General features: G+C 42.4%; 1 protein-coding gene across 2 annotated transcripts in view; it reads left to right on the forward strand.

Moving 5' to 3' along the window:
* Positions 1-1,697: 1,697 nt before the first annotated feature.
* The window catches only part of LOC126469741 (caspase activity and apoptosis inhibitor 1-like), a 212,904-nt gene continuing 196,356 nt past the window's right edge, over positions 1,698-18,245 (forward strand). The window contains exon 1 of one of the 2 annotated variants that reach the window (XM_050096951.1): positions 1,698-1,882. The gene's annotated coding sequence lies outside the window, so the exon portion shown is untranslated. The remainder of the gene's footprint in view (positions 1,883-18,245) is intronic. The other variant, XM_050096950.1, reaches the window with a different exon arrangement.

An 18,245-nucleotide genomic window follows, 5' to 3' on the forward strand; every position in this document is an offset into this window, starting at 1 on the left:
ATCAGTACCAGTTATTCAACAAAATGGTATGTGGAAATCTAATATGTGAAGAAATGTCAGTTACATTACTACCAAATGGAGATCACTAAATTTGTTTGAACTATATAGAAATTTGTGTTACATCATTAAGAAGAATTTAAAGGTAAAAAAGAAACGACAGGGCTAAACCTAATTTTAAGACTTTACCACATTTTCACACTATAACATTGTAAAAAATGAGAATTGACACCAGCTAAAAGAAATTTTCATAGATTTAGATAACACTTATGATACTATTCCAAGGAATGTACTTTGGAAAGCATTACATATGGCGGGCAGGGAGGACCTCTCCATAAAAATAAACATAGTTATAATTACACCAAACTAGAACTACCCACAGCCCCAAGAACATATTATGAACACACTTTAGTTAATTTATTCTTTAAGAGTCACTATCTACATTCCCCATGTAAGAACCTCATAACCAGCAATGCCAATCAATGTGATACACATCAGTCTGCTATGTTTCCACCAGCAAATTTGTTGCATATGTTATGCACAATTTCTGGTCAAACTATGCACACAATCTGATACAAATACCCTTTCTGTAAATAATACAACACACTGTCCTGACTTAAATGCAGATTCCATACAGCAAGTCAACCTACTCGAATAGCCTTAAATTATTAAAAAAGTTATAACTAATATTAAATAAATCTGTATAAAAGCACTATTTAATACTGTTGCATCTATTATACGGTTAAGGTAACACTTACCAGCAATGACTTCCCTTTCAGATCTAGGGAGTTGTAGAAACCCTATATTCTTTTTATGTCCAAAATGTGTTTTGAAATAAACAACATTACAAATACCATTTGTATCTTGGCTAACCTCTATGGCAGCAGTGCAATGACCTCCCATTTTGTTACTGCCTTGCGACTTAGGCTGCCTCTGATCTTTTGATTGGGATTTGAATACCCCAGATCTATGACACATGTAAATGGTCTTAGTGGCACCTTTCATAGGGTTAGCACCACCGTGTGTTACAAAGCTACTGCTTTCTTCCTTCTCTTGACTTCCACATCAGAAAGTCAGAAACACCCATTACAAAGAAATATTACACTACTCACAAATCTGCTTTCTGTCGCGCAATCCATACCTATTTTACTGGCAAAAAGACTTACTACGGCCAGTGATGTAACTTTGAACCTCAGAAGTTTTCATGTCTGTATGAACATGTTACTGAACACTATTTGAGCGATACTAAACTTAGAATGCAGTTACTACACAATTTCTGATCAACAAATCAGTTCAACATTACATCTGAATACTACAGGCACAAGGATCGAAATTTCGCTAGACATTTTACTTTTCTTGTACATCATAAAATTATTATACGATGATACTTACCGTCCATTGACTGAAATATAAGATTTTCTTTCTCTGTTGGAACCATGTGCTTTTCCTGTACATGTGCTCTCAACTTAGCCAAACCGTTAAACGAAAAACTACAATCGTCCTGTGGGCATTTCACTGTACCATCAGTATTCGGTTCTATATCATGCACTTTCCTTATGTGTGCATATAAAGTTTGTCGTAACTGAAATGTCTTATCGCAAACAAAACACGTATTCAAACCCTCCTTTTTACGCAACGTATCAGCAAATAATGCCTTGGTTGAAAGACGGTTCGAAAACTACCAGCGATATTGCCTAGCATGAGAGACGACTGACGTCATGATTCCTCGGGGCCCGCGAGACGCTTCTGTAAGTTGAGTAGCAGCAGCGACAACAACAACAACAACAGGAGCAGAAGTAGAAGCTGAAGCTGAAGCTGAAGCTGAGTTTACGGTAGAGGAGGGAAGTGATCCTATTCTGTTCGTGATGATAGATCGTAAAATAAGGTGAGCCGTTAGTATCGTGTAGTATTAGTTTCTGTTACAGTGTAATTATTCAATTATATTGAAGATTAATTGATTTTAACACACTGTTGTTGCCAGAGTTTAGAAACTGGGAACCTGGATGACAGATTTGATTCGCTGATAATTGTATGCATGTGAAAATCTTTCGCAGTATCTCCTTTATTGCAGTCTGATATCAAAGTACACATTCGCGTCGCTGGTACTTGCTTGTATGGGAGAACTCATTCTAAAGCTTGATTTGAACTGCTGTGCTCAGACGATGTTTCGGGCTATGTATGTAATCCATAGGTGTGAGGGGTGTCTACTGTCATTATTCTGTAATTAAATTTTAACTGATCTGTTACTGTATATTTGCAACTTGTCTAACTGCCACTAGATTATTTTGACCGGAGAGCGATGGGCCATTTTATTGATAAAAATACAGGAATCACTGTTGTATAGTTATATTTCTAAATTGGCATGAATTGTTAGTATATCTAGAACGGCAAGTACCAACAGCTTGAGTGCTGAGCATAAAGATAAACATGTTTGGATATGGACGAAAGTTGTCACCGTTCAGCCCAGCGCTACTTACGATCGTCTAGTTATTCCATTTCACCAGAATTATATATAATCGAGGTACGGGTGTATGTGACAAATCCATGGATTTTTTAAAATATATAGCTAGGGTGCGGTCAAGTGTTTTGTTTGTTCTGTTGATTGGCTGTCAGACGTTGGAATGTTGCGTTTTGGAGTGTAATGCAGCGCCTCTCCCCTGCCTCTCCGTGTGTCTGATTTATTGCATATAAATCTGACCAATGGATTTTCAGACAAAATAGCCAATGTTTAGTAACGCCTGGAGCACCTGCCGCACAAGAGTTGTGTTGCAACTGGTTTAACCATGTGGGGCTCAACCTTAGTCATTGTTTCATTCTGTAACTATTTGTGGAAGTTGAATGGATCCTCAAAATAAAAACAAACCTGAGGTCACGGAAAGTGCCATACATAAGTATTAAGCACAGTATTGTTGCCAAAGCTCACTGCGGTGCAGTGGTGCACCAACCTTTTAGCTTACCTGGACCACACTGGAGGAAGATGAATGTTTTTGGACTGCACATAATATACATAACACCAACAGTAGCCACTGAGCAAAAGAAAAAAAATTGGGGCAGAATGGGATTGGGATAAATTAATGAGAGAAGAAGGAAGAGCATCGTGCTGCGGGAGTTTAAAGTTGAAAATATTAAATTTATCACCAGTAGTGACATAGGTGCTCACTTCTCGAACCACACTGATTTTAGCTGCATGCGAGCCGCGGGAGGGACGCCCCTACAGTGGTGGTGAAGGGAATAGAACCGATAGAGCCAGCATCTGATTGTAAGTATTTATGAAAGTGAAACTGCCATGTTTTCTAGGTAGATACAAACAGTTGTCAAATTATGCCGTAAATATCAGTGTGAATGTATTTGAACAAACAGTGGCCGTAGTCAGATACGTTAACAAAACGAATTCTATAACAAATAAAAAAAGCTTATCGCAAATCATATAAAGCTGAAATGATAATGTAAAGTTGTATGAGAGGTGTCATTACTGAAAGTTGCGATTCCCCATCTGTGCTCTGATGTGTGATGTCATCGAGATGGTGGACTACCCTGTGTCTCAAGCGTATACAACATGGCAACCATGATGGCACTCATTTCACCAGCGAACAAACACAGATAACACGTGAAACAGTTAGTTCCAGCAGTAAAATGAAGCTAACGGGACAGCTGCGGGAAGTAGGGAGTTTTGGGCAGGGACAAGCTAAACATACCACTATAACAACAACACCTTTCTGAAATGAATATTAACCCAACAATTAAGTACACAGGATTTTCAATGTTCAGCACAACCAAAAAAATGCAGAAACGAAAATCTCTGCATCGTTAATTTCGTTTAATGTACATAGCTCAAACGAAGCCCTCTGCACTAAGAACCCACACATAACTTGAAAATCTGGTACCGCAAACTTCACTTGACTTATATAACCCATACGAAACACACGATACCATAAACCCATGCATAACTCCAAAGCCCAATACTGCGATTCTTGTTTGACATACATGGCAGCCCCTAGTACCAAAACCCAAGACACTCAAATTCTCAAATCTGTTAAACCAGACCTTCACTACCTGTACTTGTATAAAATAAAGTACATATTACAACAAATGAAAACTCACTCACATAACAAATATCACTAACATAATGTAACCAATATCTGCAACACCTACTAACAACAATAAAACCCATATACCAAACACTGGCAAGAAAACAATAAATTAATGAAAACTTGCACCACCACCACCAATTTCAATACACACAAACAAAGCCAAACATAAACATGTATTACAATTTTTAAAAAATCTTATAAAAATAGTTATGAGCTGAATCAATCACATTAATCTAGGCTGGCCAGTGACCAGCACTCTGCTCCCCCCCCCCCCCCCCCCCCACCTTGGCCTCAAGCTACACTGTAGGTCGTTCTTTCTTCATAACTTTCAAACTTTCATTGCATCAAATAGCTTCCTATTGTATCACATTTGTTGACTTCACTGATACAAAGCCAAATGATCCCATTTTAACATCACCTACACTGCAGTTCAGTTTGTCTAGGCAACCATAATTAAATAAAAGTAGTTATAAAATGTTGATATTTGATGCCCCAATGTAACTAATACACTGAACTAAGAAGTGCATGAACAAAATGAAGGACATTACTATAAGCTACGAATAACAGTTTAAAAAGAAAAGGAAAAGCTAAAATGACTCTCTGAACAATTTTAATCATTTGGATTTTAAATGGGGGCACCATCCTTCATAGTTTATGGTATGTACTTTTCACAATTCTTGCCAATGTCAGCAGTAATCTTAGGATATGTCAAAAAAATTCTACAATAAAACAGGAATATTCATGGTAACACAATGAAAATTAATAGCTCAAAATACAGATGTAAATGGAATACATAAGTAAGCTCTGTGGGGATAGAATAGGTGGTCAGCCATGGTCTTGATGAAGGAACCATCCCAGCATTTGTTTGAAGTGATTTAGTTAAACCCAAATCAGGATGGCCAGACAGTGTGAACTCGATCCTCTCGAAAATGAGGTCAGTGTCCTAACAACTGCACTGCCTCAATCAGTTCATTCATGTTATACAATATGCTTTGACTTACACACAGTTTGCTCCAGGTAACTTATATTATGAAAAATAGTTGTGCTCTTCGTTGCTGCACAATCTGACAACCACTGATGACTTCTGAGACATGAAGGTACTTCTATACCCGTTACACTAACTCCAGTTTTCTTTTTTTTTTTTTTTTTTTTTTTTTTTTTTTTTTTTTTTTTTTAAAACTTAGCTTCAGTGTCACAAACATTCAGCTATGCTCCATGTTTGTCTTCTTGACCTTCTCTCTGTCCACCTGAAAAATAGGGCAGTTTACCATAAAATTTTATTCCGTGACAGTAAACACCTTGTAGGGTTTTTGTATGTTTTTACGTGGATAATGTAAGTCCAAACTGGCCATTGTTCCAAGATTATGTATAGAACTATTAATGATTGCCTGATATGCACAGCAGAGTGATTGGTGTAATGACATGGTGTAGTAAGGATACCCAGATTGTAATAGTTACAATGAGACTGACTACTACTAGTTGTTATTCTTATGGCCCTTTTCTGCAATTTAAAAACTGTATCCATGTTTTGTGCCTTCAATACTGAGAAAAGACTCTCATAGTAAGAAATGAGTGTATATCACAAGCAGACATTGGCTGATACAAACTGATGGGAGAATCCTGAGAGCAAAACATGCTGTAGACATTCTTTTTGCCATCATCTTTGTGTGTTCATTCTATGGCAATTGACAATAAATATTCCACCCTGAAAACTGTCATTATTACATGATCTATCAGTTTATCATCTACACTTAATGTGACAGTTGTTTTGCCTCTTTATGCCCAACTGTAAACATCATTGAGTTTCATTTGCTTTCTCTGTCATCAGTGACTATGATGTTGGTGTCATCATCAAAGAGAACTTTTTCTCTGTAGCTGATACTGTCTCGAAAGTCACTGTTATATAACATGAACAGAATTTGACCCAATACACTATGTTAATGTTCCTTGCCCATCACTTGTTTTACTAAAAACTGCTCATCAGCATATGTGTGTGCGGATTCTCTCTGCTTTTTGCACCCTGTTTTTGGGTAAGACTGAATCCACTTGTTCACTATTCCTCATACAACTAGTACTTTTAGCTTTGTTAGTAGTTCTTTATAGTAAACAGTGTGGAAAGCCTTTGATGAGCCAAAGAATATGCCGGTTATGCAGAAATCCCCCTCAAGGCCATCAAGTACTACTTTTGTAAACTCTGCAGTGGCCGATATTGTACTTCTCCCTCTGTGGAAACCAAACTGTGGTTTGTTAAAAAGATAATATTTATTCATGTAATTCATTAGTCTATCTCTTGTTAATGATTCAGGTATTTTTGAGAATGTGGATAATAGTGAAACTGGCTTGTAGTTTTCAATACTTTCCACTTTACTTTTCATTAGTAAGGGCACAACTAGTGCATACTTTACTCTGGAAAACTACCTGGACTGAAGGACTCATTGTTTCTTAATGGGGCTTGCATGTATCCTGTTGGATGAACATCTGCAACTGAGCATTATACCACTTCAGTTGTAAATTTCTTTTATGATCACAACCGGTTTTGGGCTTCCATATGCCCATCCTCAGGTGTTGCAACTGTGCTGTGGCCCCCGAGCATCATGGTGGACATGTACTAGGCGCGATTTGCTAGGTACAACTGAAGCGGTATTTTCAACCTCTACTACTTTAGAAAAGAGACTGGAACCTCATCTACACCTGCTGACTTCTTATTTTTTAATTTCTGTATTATCGTCCTGGCTTCAAACTCTGTTGTGGCAATCATCACCACCATCATGCTTGATGTGTAAGTCATTGTGGATGCTACATGTGTTTTAGGAAAATTTTGCCACAACTTCTCTGCAGCACTAGAGAAATAGTCATTTATGAAATTTGCCGGTTCTTGGGGATTTTCTATTATTCTATTTCATTTGTATGTTATTAGACTTGGCAACTTTTCCCACTTTCTTCTTTTATGTGATCCTGCATTACTCTGCTTATATTTTCTGCGTTATATATTATTTGGCCTTTGAATGATTTTATGCAGCAAGAAGTACCCTCGTGTACATTTTTTTATACCTGTAAAGAACTGTTAAATATTAGGTGCCTACGAAGAGCTTCTAATACCCAAAGTTATCCATTTATTTTCCTCAGCTGCTGTTGTAGAAGTGGCTACTTTTGGAAATCTCCCCTCAAAAATTAATCCAAACAATGTGTAGAATCTAGAGAACTTAGTATCTACATTGTTTTGTATATGTACTTCATCCCGGTTTTCTTTTTCCTAGAAAAAGTATGTATTTTGTGTTCTGAGAACATCCTTTTGTAGGCGTGCAGTTTTGTGGCTTTTACCAAGCCTATCTTTAGCTTTATTATATACCAGCAGTGATCAGAAAGGCAAGGATCTCATATAAATACTTTATAGTTTTCTCTGTGTGTAACTGTAAGTACATGGTCTAAGACTGATGCTGACATTTGGTACCATAGTAGCTGTGTTTACAATTTGTGCCACACCAAAAGCGCTCAGAATGCTGATCAATTTAGTCGCCTATATTTAATTTCATTCTCAACACTTCTGTTAATATTCATGTCTCCACATATTATTATGCTAGTTTTGGGTGTTGAGACTGTTTCCAGGGTGTCAGTTAATTTTGTTAACGAAAGTGTATATACCATCACTACATGAGTAGCACACACAAGCGTGCGCGCACACACACACACACACACACACACACACACACACACACACACACACACACACACACATATATAAATAAATAACTTTTTATAGATGTCTAGCTTTGTTAATTCAATGGTTGCCAATTCAAAATGTTTACACCAATTGTGATCATGTCATCTCCAGCTTTAAAATATGTTCCATCTCTGATATAAATACATGGTCCCACCATTTGTAAGGTGTTACAGTAGAAACTTGCACATTCATATAACATTAGCACTATATACTGTAATTCATAATCTGTACACCAGTGCTCTTAGAGCATACCACTGATCTGTTCGAAGACTGAAATTCAGCTTCAAACTGGTATACTTTACTTTTAAAGGACTGCATGTTTTGATGAATAACAGATAACTCTGAGCAAATTTAAATGGTGTGTGATGCATTCTATCTTCTGTGCACATGATTGAGAAATCTTCAAACTGGTTGAGATGCTTTTAAGGGAGGGGAGCCTGATGCCTTGGTTTACTCTAAAAAGGCCTGTTTCCCCTGCCTATGACAACAGGTAATTGATCATGTGTCCCCACACTCACCTGCTATGCTTTCACTTATTAACTGCATCAACTTTCCTCTCCCAGTCTTGTTGAGGTGCAGACCATGTCCAGAGTAACCCTTCCTCCAAATACATCTGACTGGCACCCGTTCATTTTGCACCCGGTCAGCATCGACCCGTGCCATCTCTAGCTCCACTTCAATACAGCGCTGTCAAGATGAGGCTGACCATGGTGCTGGAACTGCTCGAGGCTGAGCACGGTGTCGGAACTGCTTAACTTTGCTCACATTGATGTCACCAGTTAGGGAAGCTACATTAGTCAGGTCACCTATGTTGTATGTCCTCAGCATCGACCCGTGCCATCTCTAGCTCCACTTCAATACAGCGCTGTCAAGATGAGGCTGACCATGGTGCTGGAACTGCTCGAGGCTGAGCATAGTGTCGGAACTGCTTAACTTTGCTCACATTGATGTCACCAGTTAGGGAAGCTACATTAGTCAGGTCACCTATGTTGCATGTCCTGTCCGTATCCAATATGTTGCTTGCCACACTTTCTGTCACTACTGGATCCCCCTGTGTAAAATCCTTACACAAAGGCCCCAAGTCCCCAGTTACCTGATGTAGCCCATCACTTGGCTTGAAAATCCTGGTAATGTGATACTCATCCTGTAACTTCACCTGTAATTGAGAGCCTGCATTTCTGACATGACTGCTGCCTCACAGGAGCGCCCTCTTCTTCCTAATATTTGTGTTCTTTCTGTCCTTCCTACTCATGAGCAGAGTCCATGCAAATTTCTTACTCCTACACCATATTGAGACTCCACTCCCCTAAACTCTGGTAGCTGGAACCTGTTGGTAGTAGACACAACAAAGCTGTCAGACTGTGTCCTCCTCCTGCTAGCCTTCGTACCAACTGCCAGTTCCCAACCATTTGCCTCATATCTGCCTTCCTTCATCCTCACTAGCTCTTCTACGTTTCGTCTGAAGGGCACAAATCTTCCTTTTCTGCTCCTCTATTAACCTATTCTTGCTGCATATTTGGCAATTCCAGGTGAGGGCCTCAGTGACCTCCCCAGAGTTCTTCCCACAACATATCCGCCCAGTGAAAGCACTTGCTACAGCTTCCACAGTGCATCCTACCAGTTACTTTCCTACAACTCCCACAGTTTCCACTCATGGTCAAGTAAAGTGCAGCAAATAAAAAAACTAAAGTATGTGAAACTAAAAGAATTTTATAAGATGTATTACATTTATTTCACTACACAAAAAAGTAACCTCTGATACTTTCATTAGTTCACTACTAGTGCAAGTTCAGTTCTGTCAGAAGTATATAAGCAAAAATGTGCGACAGAAGTCACACAGAAACAGAAATTCAAAGTTCCAGATAGTTCCTAAATGTAAATCTTCACTTATGTGACAATAAAAAACAGTAGTGCAGCTAATCAGTGCCAGAGGGGTCCTACTATGAAAAGAAATGGCACTCCAGACCATCACTCCTGGTTGTCGAACTGCGTGGCAGGCAAGAGTGCGATTAGTATGCCACCACTGTCCGGGGTGCCTCCAGATATGTCCTTGGCCCGGAATCTCATTGACTGAAGTAGAATTGTCTTCAGCGATGAGTCCCACTTTGATCTGAGCCCCAATGACCAGCAAAGGTGTCTGAAGATGCTACAGACAGTGATGAGGTACCAGCTGAACTGTCACTTGCCATGTGGCCTGAGAACCAGGAGTAACTGTCAGAGGTGCCATTTGCTATCATAGTAAGATCCCTTTGTGATCTGCAGCACCCTTACAGCAGAGTGGTACGTCAGTGATATTCTATGCCATATTTTGTTGCCCTTCATGGCAAGCCCATCACTCTTTCGTGGGTTCGTGCTTGGCTACCATGGGCCCCAGCCTTTGCAGCATTTTTTATTGAAGTTGGGGCTGTCAACCATATTTTTCGATATGGTAACTGTGCTTATAATAGACCATGCAACTCCATATTAAATGGTGTTTATTGTGCTACCCTTTCCAACAATACATGAACTGCCTCTAGTTCTGATACTCGTTGCCCCTCTCTCTCTCTCTCTCTCTCTCTCTCTCTCTCTCTCTCTCTCTCTCTGCCAAAGCCTTGCCCTCCTCGACATTCATTTTGAAACACCAGCAATTACAAGAGACACAAAATAAAATACATTAACTTAATTCTTACATCTAATCATGTCATTTTGATTTGCAGCACTGTATGGCCTTATGCCCATAATGCTTGCTCATGAAAAATGCTACTGACATTGATTCTGTATGTACATGATGTTGAATGACCCTCCAAATTGCACTGTACATCTTACAGGTACTAGCCAATTGTCTCCCCATTACCTCTAAAGTGTGACAAATCCACTGGTTCCTTACTTTTAACAAAATTACAATTGGCGGTGTCGGGATGAATTATGCAGAACAATATCTGTCAGAGGGGTAATGCGTGTAAGGTGGAGCAGCATGCAGGACTGATGGCGTGTTTATGCTGTATGCGCTGTCCAGCATACAGGGACTAGTTGCGAGTGGAGTAGTGCACAGATAGACTGGGATAAGGGGTTACATTGGGTGGAGTGGGTGAACGGAGAAAGAAGGTGGTGAGAACGAAAAGGGTTGTGGAAGGTTGTCTAATGGCTTGAGGAGTGGATTAAGAAGGGGCAGCAGAATAGAGGAAGGGGGGAAACTGTGGAGGCCTCACACTTTTCATTATTTAAGAGTCAGTTGCCACATTTCGCACTACACAGGTATAATGCCTAAGTCGTTTTGCAGTTGGTTTTGACCTTCTGATGACTTCACTAGATGCTAAATGACAGCATCATCTAAAAACAATCTGAGGTCTGCTCAGATTGCCCCCTAACTGTTTCATACAGATTAGGAATAACATGTTTAGTAACTTAGCTATAGTGACACTATCTTTGGTAACATTACCTTTGCTCTCTTGCGGCAAGACAGTCTTATATCTGGAAATCATTACATATGTCCAGAACCTCTTTGGGTTTTCTGCCAGATTTCAAGACAGAGTTTCGTTGTGAAAGCTATTAAAAGCATCTCGCATTGAAGTACTCACTAAATTTCAAGATTCTGTAAAACATCAGTAGTCTTAGAGATTATGCGTTCTTTTAAATCCGGCATGTTCTTTTTATTGCTTCTGCAACAGTTTTCTGACGTGTTTTGTGTGCCATGGGGGATCAGTTCTGTCTCTTACTAATTTATTTAGTATAAATTTGCTTATAGATTTCTTTGAATCTAATCAACATCTGGTCTTAAGGTACATAGTTTGGAAGGAGTGAAAACACTCTTAGGAAAGCACCAAGCTAATTTTTAATCTCATTTTTTAAATACATACGGTGGTGGAAATATTTATTGCATCACCTCTTACAATTAACAATTTTTTTACAGTCATTTAATAACTGAGCTAAATTTGCCTGATTTCTCTTGATTTCTGTCAGAAATTAATATACACAATAATTTTTGTCAATTTGTTTTTATTCTTAATTTTTTTCTATAAAATGTTTGTTTTTTATAATTTAACACTTTCTTGAAAAAATGAGTGAAAGTGGATATGCCAACTATTCTGTTTACTATTCTGAAATATGAATACTAATATTGAAAGAAACACTGCATATTAATGTTGTAACATAACACTGATGGATTTTAGTGTTTGTATTGGATCATATGGACACACAGTTGCATTTCATACTTTGTTGCTCCACCATGCGCCTTAATCACTGCTTGGCATCATGAAGGCATTGAAAGAATTAACTTTTTAATGTACTCCTCACTCAGTTCATGAAACCACACATGCACAAGGGCCTCGAACAGCTCCCTTTTATTCCGTGTCTTCTTTTTGGTGATAGCATTTCCCATAACCTTCCAGCAGTTCTCAATAGGATTGAGAGCAGGGCTGTTTCCAGGCCACTCTAATACCTGAACCCCATTTTGTTGAAAGAAAGATTTTACCTGAAATGACCCCCTGCGGGTCTGGGGGTTAGAATAGGCCCGAGGTATTCCTGCCTGTCGTACAAGGCGACTAAAAGGAGTTTCACATGTTTCGGCCTTTATGTGATGGTCCCCTGTAGTGTTTGACCTCCATTTTTCAAAATTTTCATGAAGAGCGAGCCAATTAGGGAAGGACACCTTACAAGGTGCATCGTGTCCATCGTGCATTGAGATTTTTAGCCCACTTCCTCGTCGTCGCATTGCAGTCATGCCCATTCTCCATCTCTTGGGTGAGGACATCTTCCTGGGTGCGTTTTCCACCATGCACTATGCAGTGTCGATTTCTGCGTTGACAATGACCATGGACTTCTTTGCACCTGATATCCAGCACGATAGCCAGTCTGTTGTGGTGGAGCCACCATGTACCCTGTTGGCTGCAGCCCCCTGACCACACATGAATTGCTCTGCTGATGCCTGCGCCTTTAACTCCTCATGTATGTCAAGGGGTAGATGCCCATCCCCCTGGGGCATTTGGATTCCTGGCAATGGCCTTCCTGCCAAGTGGCCTTTGCTGGGGCTTGGTGGCACCTGTGGGGAGGGCCCCTGGTCGGAGTGGGTGGCATCAGGGTGGATGGCACGCAATGAAGCATAGTTCATCAGCTCTTGCTGGTGGTTGAACACCAAGCAGTCTCTAAACGATCATGAGCTCAATTCAATGCACAGAAGTACGAGCCCAAATCATTCCCCTCTCTGGCCACACCATGGAAGGAACGTCAGGCTAAGTATGGCAGCGGATATTATTCGCCCTGGTATTTAGAGGACAAGTTTGGGGAAGTGGAGGGTTTGTCCAAAATGAGATCTGGGTCAGTCTTGATCAACATGGCATCCTCTGCCACGTCATGGGAGTTACTCGCTTGTGACAAGCTGCGGGATGTTTCTGTAACCATCACACCCCATAAAAGTTTAAATATGGTCTAGGGTATCATATTTCACAGAGACCTTCTTTTGCTGTCCGACGATGAGCTGCACACAAATTTAGAGCGGCAAGGTGTACATTTTGTCCAACGTGTCTACCGAGGTCCAAAGGATAATCAGGTTGCCACCGGTGCCTTCATCTTGGCCTTCGAGGGTGATACATTGCCCGAGAAGGTCAAAGTTATTGTCTACCGCTGTGATGTAAAGCCCTGTATCCCTCTCCCTGATGTGGTGGTTTAAGTGCTGGAAGTTCAGCCACGTCTTCGTGCTGTACTTCCAGCATCACATGTTGAGATTTCAAATGTCCATCACATCCCAATACCCCATGTGCCCCGCCTCCCATCTGTGTCAACTGTGTAGAGCACCATTTGCCTTGCTCACCTGACTGCAGGATTCTCCAGAAAGGAAGGAAAATCATGGAGTACAAGACCCTGGACAGACTGACCTACACTGAGGCTAAGAGAAAATTTGAACGCCTGCATCCTGTGCATATGACATTGTCTTATGCCACCGCTACAACAGTTCTGGCACCATCAACTCCTCCAACCCAGGTCACCTCTCAGAGCCAGAAGACTACACCTGCCCCCTTGATGGTGGAGGGGGGCATTTCCCTCCCTGTTGCTCCTGCACCACCTACTTCGGGAGCAACATCCCCCAACCATCGACAATGTCTGTCCCCACTTCTAAGCCAGAGAAGCGTAAGTCTTCTTTGGCTTCTCTTGCTAGGAAAGGGTCCCTACAAACTTTGCGGCTGAGGATGGGGTGGAGATTTTGGCGTTTGCTGATGACCTAGATCTCGCCAGACCCTCAGACGCAATGGACACAGACTGCTCAGGCAATAAATCGGTGGCAGCAGGTGACTCTGAGGCGTAAACTGCCTCGTTGAATGTTCCATGCCTTCCCAGTCTCACGATGTCATCCTCCAGTGGAATTGTGGTGGTTTTTTCCACCGCGTGTCTGAGCTAAGGCAACTGGTAAGCTTTACACCTGCTATCTGCATTGCCCTCCAGGAAACCTGGTTCCCAGCAATGCGAACCCCTGCCCTCCGCGACTATAAGGGATATTACAGGAACCGTAGCGACTATAATAGAGTATCAGGTGCAGTTTGCATTTATGTCCTAAAATCAGACTGTAGTGAACATGTGCCCCTTCAAACCCCTCTTGAAGCTGTGGCTGTCAGAATAAGGACTACGCAGGAGATAACTGTCTGCAATGTATATATTCTTCCAGATGGTGCAGTACCCCTGAATGTATTAGCTGCACTGATTGATCAACTCCCTAAACCTTTCCGACTTCTGGGAGATTTTACTGCCCATAACCGCTTGTGGAGTGGTACCATGTATACTGGCCGAGGCAGAGATGTTCAAATTTTACTGTCGAAACTTTCGACCCCTCCCTCTTAAATGCTGGGGTCACCACACATTACGGTGTGGCTCATGGTAGTTACTCGGTCATTGATTTATCAATTTGCAGCCCAGGACTTCTCCCATCTATCCACTGGAGAGCACATGACAACCTGTGTGGTAGTGACCAATTCCCCATCTTCCCGTCACTGACCCAGCGTCAGGCACACGGATGCCTGCCCAGATGGGCTTTGAACAAGGCAGACTGGGGAACTTTAACCTCTGCTGTCACTGCTGAATCTCCCCCACATGGTAACATCAATGTGATGATTGAGCAGGTGACTAGTACAATTGTTTCTGTGGCAGAAAACGTGATCCATCGCTCTTCAGGGTGCCCAAGGCGTAAGGCAGTCCCTTGGTGGTCGCTGAAGCAATTAAGGAGCGTCGGCGAGCTCTACAGCGGCATAAGCGGCACCCTTCCCAGGAGCACCTCATAGCCTTTAAAATGGCTCCGTGCCCGTATTCGCTACCTTATCAAACAATGGAAGGAGGAGCGTTGGGAGAAATAAGTCTCCACCATTGGGTGCCACATGTCACCTTCCCAAGTCTGGGCAAAGATCAAATCTCTTCTCGGGCACCAGGCCCCAACAGCTATCCGTGGCGAGCTATGTACTGACACAAATGTGATTCCCAGGCCACTTTGGCGGGCCATTTTGCCGGGGCCTCTGTGTTGGAGAATTACCACCCAGCCGTTCGCACCGTCAAACAGCGACTAGAAGGAAAAGTCCTTTCTTCCAGTACATGCCACAGTGAATCCTACAACGCGCCATTTACACAGTGGGAGCTCCTCAGTGCCCTTGCACATTGCCCCGACACAGCTCCTGGGCCTGATTGCATCCACAGCCAGATGATTAAACATCTCTCATCTGACTACAAGTGACATCTTCAACAGGCTCTGGTGCGATGGCATCTTTCCATCGCAATGGTGGGAGGGCACCATCATTCCGGTGCTCAAACCCAGTAAAAATGTGCTTGATGTGGATAGCTATCGGCCCATCAGCCTCACAAACGTTTTTTGTTAGCTGCTGGAACGTATCGTATGTTGGCGGTTGAGTTGGGTCCTGGAGTCACGTGGCTTGCTGGCTCCATGTCAGGGCGGCTTCCGCCAGGTTCGCTCTACCACTGATAATCTTGTGTCCATCGAGTCTGTCATCCGAACAGCCTTTTCCAGACGGCAACACCTGATTGCCATCTATTTTGACTTATGTAAAGCATATGACATGACTTGGTGATCATATCCTTGCCACATTGTATCAGTGGGGTCTCCGGGGACCACTCCCAATTTTTTTTTTCCAAAACTACCTGTCACTCCATACATTCTGTGTCCAAGTTGGTGACTCCCATAGTTCCATCCATATCCATATCCTGCAGGGCTCTGTATTGAGTGTTTCTCTCTTTTTAGTGGCCATTAACAGTCTAGCAGCAGCTTTCAGGTCCTCTGTTTCACCTTCTCTGTATACAGACGACTTCTGCATTTCGTACCGCTGCTCCAGTACTGTTGTTGCTGAGCGTGGCCTCCAGGAAGCCATCCAAAAGGCGCAGTCATGGGCTCTAGCCCACGGCTTCCAGTTTCCAGCTGCAAAGTCGTGCACTTCTGCACTTCTGTTGGCGTCGTACCTTAATGATCATCCACTCACTGTATTGGAGACATATCAATTCCTAGGACTGGTTTTTGACATTCAATTGTCTTGGCTCCCTCAATTTCGTCAGCTTAAGCAGAAGTGCTGGCAGCACCGCAATGCCCTCCATTGCCTGAGCAACACCAATTGGGGTGCATATCGCTGTACGCTGCTGCAGCCCTACAGAGCCCTTGTCCAATCCCGAACCCGAATTGACTATGGGAGTGTGGTTTATGGTTCGGCAGCACCTTCAGCATTGCATTTATTGCATTTACTCGACCCTGTGCACCACTGTGGGGTATGATTAGTGACAGGAGCTTTTAGGACGAGGCCGGTGACCAGTACTGGTGGAGGCTGGTGTCCCTCCACTGCAGATCAGACATGCACAACTGCTCGCCAGTTACGCAGCACACATTCATAGTGCCCCTGAGCATCCGAATTACCATCTCCTTTTCCCACATGCGGCAGTCCATCTAATGCATCGACGGCCGAGATCAGGGCTAACGATTGCGGTTCACATGTGGTCCCTTCTCTCCGAACTGAAGTCCTTCCCTTTACCACCTCTACTTGGGGTCCGTCCATGTACGCCTTCATGGTGTACGCCTCGGCCACAGCTTTGTCTGGACCTTTCCGTGGCCCTAAAGACTTCGTTAACCCCGCCCCTCTCCGCTGTCACTTCCTCTCGATTCTTGACGTGTTCAGGGACTCTGTAGTGGTTTACACAGATGGCTGAATGGCTGATGGTCATGTAGGCTTTGCGTTTGTTCATGGAAGACATATTGAGCAGCACTTCCTGCCAGTTTGCTCTTGAGTACATCCACTCATGCCCTGGCGAGTCATTTCTTCTGTGTACCGACTCATTGAGCAGCCTACAAGTTATTGACTAGTGCTACCCTCGCCACCCTCTGGTGGCGTCCATTCAGGAGTCCACCTACGTCCTGGAACTGTCCCGCCGTTCAGTGGTGTTTGTGTGGACCCCAGGACACGTTGGAATCCCCAGCAGCGAACTTGCCGACAGGCTGGCCAAACAGGCAATGCGGAAACAGCTTCTGGAGATAGGCATCTCTGAAGCTGACCTGCATACTATTTTACACCGCAGGATTTTCCGCCTTTAGGGGATGGAATGGCTTAACACCATGCACAACAAACTGTGTGTCATTAAGGAGACTATGAATGTGTGGAAGTCTTCCATGCAGGCCTCTCGCACGGAATCAGTTGTCCTCTGCCAGCTCTGCATTGGCCATACGTGGCTAACGCATGGTTACCTACTCCGTTGCGAGGACCCACCTCAGTGTTGCTGTGGCTCCCAAGTGAGTCATCCACCTCTTGCTGGACTGCCCACTTTTAGCCGCTCTGCAGCAGACTTTTAACTTTCCCAGCACCCTGGCCTCGGTGTTGGGCGACAATGCCTCCACAGAAGCTTTAGTTTTACATTTTATCAGTGAGAGTGGGTTTTATACTTCTATTTAGGTTTTAGAGAATGTCCCTCTGTGTTCTCCACCCTAGTGCTTTAAGGGTGGAGGTTTTAATGTGTTGCAGAGTGGCTGGCTTTCCCTTTTTATTCTTTTGGTTGGTCAGCCACTGTAATCTGCTTTCATATTTTACTCTCTTCTGTTTCTAGCATCTCTCTGTTGCTTTCTTGTCCTCTTTTGTTACTTTTAGTGTTTATTGCCTTCCCTTCGTTCTTGTCTTTTCCTTTCTTTCCGTTTTGTGTTATATGTTTCTTCCATTTTATTCTCACACTTGTGGCATTGTTTTATTAGGAACAAGGGACCGATGACCTCGTAGTTTGGTCTCTTCTTCCACCTTTAAACCAACCAACCTTAGCTGAAATGTAGAAGTACGTGATAATTAACCAAGAAAGTAATCTGCTTCTGTTTGGGACAAATATTAGTCATAGGACTCACCTTCAAAGCTCTATGGCAAGGAGCGGAGTCATCCTGAAAAATGCAATTGGAAACCTCTCCAAACTAGTATCTAATGGTTGGCATAAGCTTCCTTTCAAGGATG

Source organism: Schistocerca serialis, chromosome 3, assembly GCF_023864345.2.
Source record: "Schistocerca serialis cubense isolate TAMUIC-IGC-003099 chromosome 3, iqSchSeri2.2, whole genome shotgun sequence".
NCBI lineage: Eukaryota > Metazoa > Arthropoda > Insecta > Orthoptera > Acrididae > Schistocerca > Schistocerca serialis.